Source organism: Elephantulus edwardii, unplaced genomic scaffold (genome assembly GCF_000299155.1).
Source record: "Elephantulus edwardii isolate Elephantulus edwardi_28Jun2011 unplaced genomic scaffold, EleEdw1.0 scaffold00375, whole genome shotgun sequence".
NCBI classification, from domain to species: Eukaryota; Metazoa; Chordata; class Mammalia; order Macroscelidea; family Macroscelididae; genus Elephantulus; species Elephantulus edwardii.
Window position 1 is genome coordinate 883,068 of NW_006400125.1, and position 6,798 is coordinate 889,865.

Genomic DNA, 6,798 nt, shown 5'->3' on the forward strand with positions numbered 1-6,798 from the left:
CCTAGAGGTCATGGCCATTCTGGCCAGGGAGGGGAAGGAGTCCTCCCTCCTCCGAGTCCTCCCCGGTGATCTCAGAACCCAGCAAAGGTTTCTCAGAGAGCCCCACGTGATAATGTGGCTTCTGAAGGCTGGGAGCTGGGGTGGTAGCTCTAAGATTCTAGTTCAATAAAAATGTAAATGCTTCTTGGCTACACAAAACATACTTCATGGTGATAATGAATCTGCTGACATACTGCTCATACTTCATTATACAAATTTCAGTGATGCAACTGCCGGGAAACAGGCGGAGGGGCCGGCAAAGACGGCCCTCCCCATGCTACGGCCGGTGGGGCCTGTGTCCCTGTACGGAATCAGCTTGGTTGGGGGTGATGGGGTCTGTGTCCCTGTATAGATCTGTATATAGTACTGGTGGGACCCAGTACCCTGTGTAGAATCAGCCTGTGTGGGGGTGTCTGGGGCCTGTATCCTTCGTAGGGACAGCCTGGTTGGGGGTGTCTGGGGCCTAAACCCTGTGTAGGATCAGCCTGGTGGGGGAAGCAGGGGCCTGCGCCCTGTATAGAATCAGCCTGTGTGGGGGTGCCTGGGGCCTGAGCCCAGTGTAGGAATGGCCTGGTTGGGGGTGTCTGGGGCCTGTACCCTGTGTAGGATCACCCTTTTTTGGCATGTCTGGAGCCCATATCCTGCACAGGCTCAGTGAGGCACTCAGGACACATGGCTGTGGCCTCCGTGTCCTCCTGTCTGAGCTCTTCTGTCCGAGCAGCTAGCAGTCTGGCTGCTTTTAAGGTAAAAGTCATCGGTTGGATCACCTGTCCAACAGGATGTTCACTGGGCACTTTTCCTGCCAATCGGGGGGCAGCGAGGGCGTGGAGGGGGAGTGAAGGCCCTCCTGGGTGGGTGCCCACTGGGGCAGGTGGCACCATCCTTCCGGCATCCACTGGCTGGCCGGCCTCCTCACTTTGAAGCTCAGAGGAAAACCTCTGTGCGAGGTGTCCAGGTGGCAAGTGAGGGGCATTCCCGGGGGTGGCTGTGGTGCAGCAGGGCGTCAGACAGCACAGACCTGGTGCCCTCATCCTCCAGCACTGGGGAAAGAGGCACCAACTCCCTCAGGGCATCGGTCACAAATAAACATGTCATAAATGCAGGCGGAAGGAAACCCCCTGACGGGTCAGCTACGAGTCAGCGGATGGCACAGGGCTACAAGAGCAAATCCAGCGCCGGGCCGCTTCCTCTCCTCCGCCTGGCCCTGCCCAGGAGGCAGCTCTGATGCTTCACGGACACAGCAGAACCGCACCTAGAGGTTCCCAAGGCTGAGGTCTCTCTAGACACTGGCCCTTCTCCCATCACAGAGCAGCTGCTGGACTGGAAACCCTCGCGTTTTGGTTAGCAGCCAGTGCTTTAACCACAGCACCCCCCAGGGCTCTCCCCTGCCACCCAAAGGCTGGAAATGAGCTTGAAGATTCCCAGGGGCGTCTTTCTGTCACCTGAGTTTATACATACATCGACCAATGTAATATACATACACATGCATGTAGAGATCTATCTATGATTTCTCAATCCATTCGTTTGTGGTTGGACATTTGGGCTGTTTCCCTGTTCTTGCAATGGTGAATAATGCTGCTATAAACACTGGTGTACAAATACCCATTTGTGCCTCAGTTCTCATACTATCAGGGTATATTCCAAGTAGTGGAATAGCTGGGTCATATGTAATTTTTACGTTGAGCTTTTTAAGCAAGCACCAAACTGCCTTCCAGAGTGGTTGCACCATTTTACAAACCCACCAACAATGTATCAGAGTTCCTTTCTCACCACATCCTCTCCAACATCTATTACTTGCTGCCCTGTTAAACTTTGTCACTCTTACTGGAGTGAGATGGTACCTCACTGAACTAACTCAGTCCCATAGGGATAAATATTTTATAAAATCCTTATTGTAGAATGAGTACAAGGATCCAGGAGGGGTGGGAGAGGCTGGAAGCAGAGGGATGTGGATGTGCAGGGGAAGAGGGGATTAATTATAGGGTTGTACAATTTGATGGGATGGGGTTTGAGGGAAATTGAAAGAATTTGTTCAAATTTGTACTTGAATTTTGTAAATAAACTAGTAGAAAAAAAAAGAAGTCTATAATACACATATGCTTGATAATACACACATACACACATATACACACACACACACACATGCATGTAGAGGTCTATCTATAATACATATATGCTTGATAATACACACACACAAACATACACATATATATGTATATATATACACACACACACGGATGTAGAGGTCTATCTATAATACACATATACTTGATAATACACACACACAAACACACACACATATGTGTATATATACACACACACATGCATGTAGAGGTCTGTCTATAATACACAGATGCTGTGTGCTCTTTAGCTGGAACCAACTCATAGCTGACCCTTAGTGGGTTTTCAGAAGCATAAATGGTACAGGAGATGGTCCATTTTTTGCCATACAGCAGCTGATGGATTCAAACTATGTACCTTTGGGTTAGCAGTGCAGCTACTTACCACTAAGCCACTTGAACCCTCTCTTTATATATGTACATATGTGCGTATATGTATGATGATAGGTACAGAAAGGCTTCAGGGGAGCTCTGGTGGCCTAGTGGTAAGGAGCTGCAACTACAATCCCAGAGGTGCACGGTTCGAATCCACCAGATGCTCTGCCGGGGAAGGAGGGACAATCTCCTCCTGTACCAGTCAGATCTGATTTGACGGTACACTCACACAAAAATAATAAAATAAAATAAAAAAAATTATAAAAAAAAAGAAAGGCCTCAGGCCTTTTTCATCTTCTGTTTACGTCTGTATCCTTCCCTCATGTGTACTCAGTCTACATGGTGGATAAACATTAAAGAAGTAAGACTCTATGAAGAAACATGTGGCATCAGAATAGAAGGAGATTGAAGAAGGAGCAAAATGCTCCCAGATGGGCAGTTTTGGGTGCTGAGAGCCAATGAGAATGCAGGATTATGGAGGAATTTGGAATAACAGACCTCATGGAGTTCGAACCATGCTCTGGTTCTTAAATTAGGTACAACCTCGGGGCTGTGGCTCTCAAGCCTGTTTTTTTGTTTTGTTTTGTTTCTTTAAGGAAAGAATCTTTTTATTGGGGGCTCTCGGGCAAGATTTGTTGTCCTGGCCAGAGAGGGGCAGGAAGGTCAGAGAAGTCACGTGTAGACTGGGGATGAATCAGCTTTTAATCGCTCGGTGGGAAGGGGCCATCTCTTGGCAGAGAAGTGGTTGTGGAGCTTGCTAATTGGTTGCAGTTGCTGGCAGTAGCTGCTGATGCTGTTTCAAGCCTGGTTTTAATTGTTTTTGCTCAAACATTCTTCTAGACCGTACAGCACTGTTCTGTCCCCTTGCTGTACAGAGGTAACTTGTAGTTGCTGTGATGCTGAACACGGTGACGCTGATGTGTCAAATGCGAGAATGGTTACCCACGGTGGACAGCTCCCCGATTAAAACAAGCTTGGAAGCAGAAGTGGCATCCACTTCCAAAATAGCTTGCCTCGAGAAACCCTATGAACCTGGCGAAAGGATGAAAGTTATACAGGCATCCAGGTCTTTCATTCATAGGGTCACTATGAGTAGCCAACGACTTGACAACACTTAACAACAACACGCAGTGTGTAGTTTGAAAGGTAAGATCAATCATCATACTTGTGTTTGCACACACACAGGCATACTGGGTTGTTGTGTGGTGGTGAGTTGGCAGTGACCCACAGCTGACCCTCCAGCGGGTTTTCAGAGGCAGGAAGTCACAGGAGGAGAGTGTCCAGCTTTCTCCTGTAATTTACTGCCTCACCCCACATTTTTTCAGCTGACCCTCCAGGTTTTCAGAGGCAGCAAACCACACAGGAGGAGACAGTCCCTACGACATGTGGGAAATGAAAAGATACTGAATTAATTGATGAAGGCATGAGTGATAAAAATCTCATTAGGGGCAAGTGCAAGTCAGCTGTAAGCAAAGGAGTCTCTATTTTCACACCAGTTTCAGGCCAACCCCAAATTCAGCCCACTGCGGCTGATAGTGACTCTCTGCGTTTCTGAGGACATTTGCCTCCATGGGGGCAGATGCCCATCTGTTTCCCACTGAGAGGCTGGCAGATGTGAACCCTTGATCTTCTGGATCTTTCAGTTCAGCATCATCACCAAAGTCTGGCCCTAACGGCTTTGTCCTGTGGAGAATATGGGTGCGTGTATCTCAGTCTGTAAGCACCTTAGAATGAAGGGGGCCTGGTTAAGTAAACATTGACATTCCTGAAGCAGTCTTTCTTCTTCTTTCGCCCCTAATTCTGAACTGCTGCTTATTTGCTTTTCTCCCTGAGTGGAGGGAGTTAGGCGGGTCAGCAGAAAGTGTGAGGCGTGAGGAAGAGCAGGCAGGCAGCAGGGTCCCCCCCAGAGGGACGGAGTGCTCAGAAGAGGGAGGGGAGAAGGAGCCCCGGGACCAGCAGGTGGACAAGCAGGAGCACTGCTGGGTGTGTCACCTGGGGAGATACCAGGTTCCAGGTATCTGGAAGTCCCAACCCCGGAAGACCCATGAAGAGCATGGCCCTCACAAGGCAGCAAAGAAGAGGGAGCCCAGGCAGAGAGGGGCTGACCTGCAGGGAGGCCAGGGTGGGAATTCAGTCCTGCTGACAGGGTGTTGTGGCAGGGATGACCGACTGGGCCCAGAAGGGGGCGGGTCTGCCGCCACAGGGATGGATTTAGGTGGAAGGTGGGCAGCGGGACCCAGGGAAGCCTGTAGGGCCTCTTCCCAACCACCTGCCTCGGGTCTCCTCCCATTTCTACTTCATCCCCAAGGGTCTGGTGAGGTGGGGCGGGATCGGAAGAGTGAGAGGCCAGCAGAGGCCAGCGTAGAGGCTCAAAGGCCTCAGCCCCTGCAAGTGACCAGCGCCACCTCTTGGGGATGACCAGGGCTGGCAAAGCTGTGCCACCCCGCGCCCTGGTACCCAGGCCAGCAGGCATTAACTGCTGCTAAAAATAGAATCCTGGCCCCCATGTACGCCTGGCCCTGTGGTCACCTGTCACCAAGCCACCTTCTTCTGCCTGAGAGGACCAGAGGGGTGCAGCAGGCAGCTTGGGAAGGTCTCCCAGGTCGCAGGCAGTGCGGGTAGTGGAATGGGGTGGTGGTGGGGTGCACGGAGCCAGGAGCGCGCCCCTCCCAGAGCGCAGAGGACCCCCAAGCTGCCTGGACACAGCCTTCTCTCCTTGGGGAAGGCTTCCTGTAAGGTGGGGCTTGCGACCCGAGGTCTGTGAGCCCAGAGCAGGATGGAACTCGCAGCAGCCTGGCTTCTCAGGAGGGGCGGCGCGACCCCGAACCCTGAGTGGGCTTCCCAGCCTGACTTGAGGGAACAATGCCCAAGACGTCTGCCTTCACGCAGCCCAGGTCCCATCTCCAGGTGACATCGCAGCCTCACTCCTCCGCTCTGGTGCCCTGCCCAGCTCCAGGGTGCGTCTGTCGTGGGGAACCCCCACCGCACAACCTCCCACAGGGAACACGGAGCAAACCCCAAGTTGCTGGGGCAGACAACGAAGGGCTGAAGTGATGTCCTTCAGTCACCTTCTTCAACAGACCATCCAGCCTGAAGGAGTATTTGGCCTCCGACCTCCCCAACACCCGGAATCTCCCCCAGAGAAGACCGTGACCTCAGAGCAAAGCACCTGGGGGCCCCACTTCCCCTTCCGAGCTGAGAATCAGGAAGATGGCTGGGGGTGGGGTGAGGTGGAGACGCTGTGCCCTGGGAGACAATGGGGGTGGTGAAGGCCAGCAGCCCCTCTCTTGGGCCTAGAAAATAGAGGAGGAATAGCCCCCGCCCCCACAGCCTAGAGCTCCCCTCGCCCCGTGTTTCTAGACAGAGAGTGGAAGCCCCACCAGAAAGTGGAGGGCAGAGCGCTCCGGTGACATGAGCGGAAGGGTGGGAAGGGTGGGGTGCCCCCTTCGCCTTCTGAGGGTACGGGGTGGGGGCGGTGGGCGGAAGTCTAATAGCAGGAGTTCACACTTAGCTCTCTGGAGGGTTCCCTAAGAGGGAAGGTGGTGAGTCAAGACACTGGAGGGCCGGTGCCCCACTGAGAAGCAGGGGGGGAGTGCACCCCCAGGGCGAGGACAGAGACTGCTGCGCAGTGTCCCTCCCCCGCCTCGACTGAGAGGTGGGCGCAAGCGGAAGCGTCTGGCGGGGACCCCACACAGGAAACAGGACGATGCCCCGCTGTTCCCTAGATTGGGGGTTCTCAGAATGGGGAGGTGGTGCCCTGCCCCCCACGTGGAGCCGCGCGGAAAGCTGGCCTGTTGGCCTCCTAGATTGAGATGTAGGAGCGGTAGATCGGGGGCGGGGACTGTAGAATCCCAGCGAGGGGCAGTGGGGTGGGGTGAAGATTGGAGACTCCCGGCCCGGACCCCACAGATCACAGATAGCTGCCCTCGTCTGTTCCTTAAGCTGGGATTTGAGGGGACCAGTACCCGCCTCCCGCGTGGGTCAGTGGGGTGAAGACGAGACCCCGGGTCTGGGCCCCCACAGATGCCAGATGCACAGGAAGCAGCCCCCATCTGCGCCCTAAGTGAGGATTTTAGGGGAGCGGCCCCCGCGTCCCGCGTGGGCCAGTGGGGTGGAGTGGAGCGGGGGGACCGGAGACCCCAGGTCCGGCCCCCACAGATCCCAGATGCACAGGAAGCAGCCCCCGTCCCCGCCCTAAGTTGAGGCTGGGCCGCGGGGAGCAGCCCCGCCCCGTGCGGGCGCGCACTCGGGCCGGGGCGCGGGG

General features: G+C 54.1%; 1 pseudogene; it reads left to right on the top strand.

Moving 5' to 3' along the window:
• Window positions 1-6,737, top strand: part of LOC102873096 — a 159,384-nt pseudogene extending 152,647 nt beyond the window's left edge.
• Window positions 6,738-6,798: the final 61 nt, after the last annotated feature.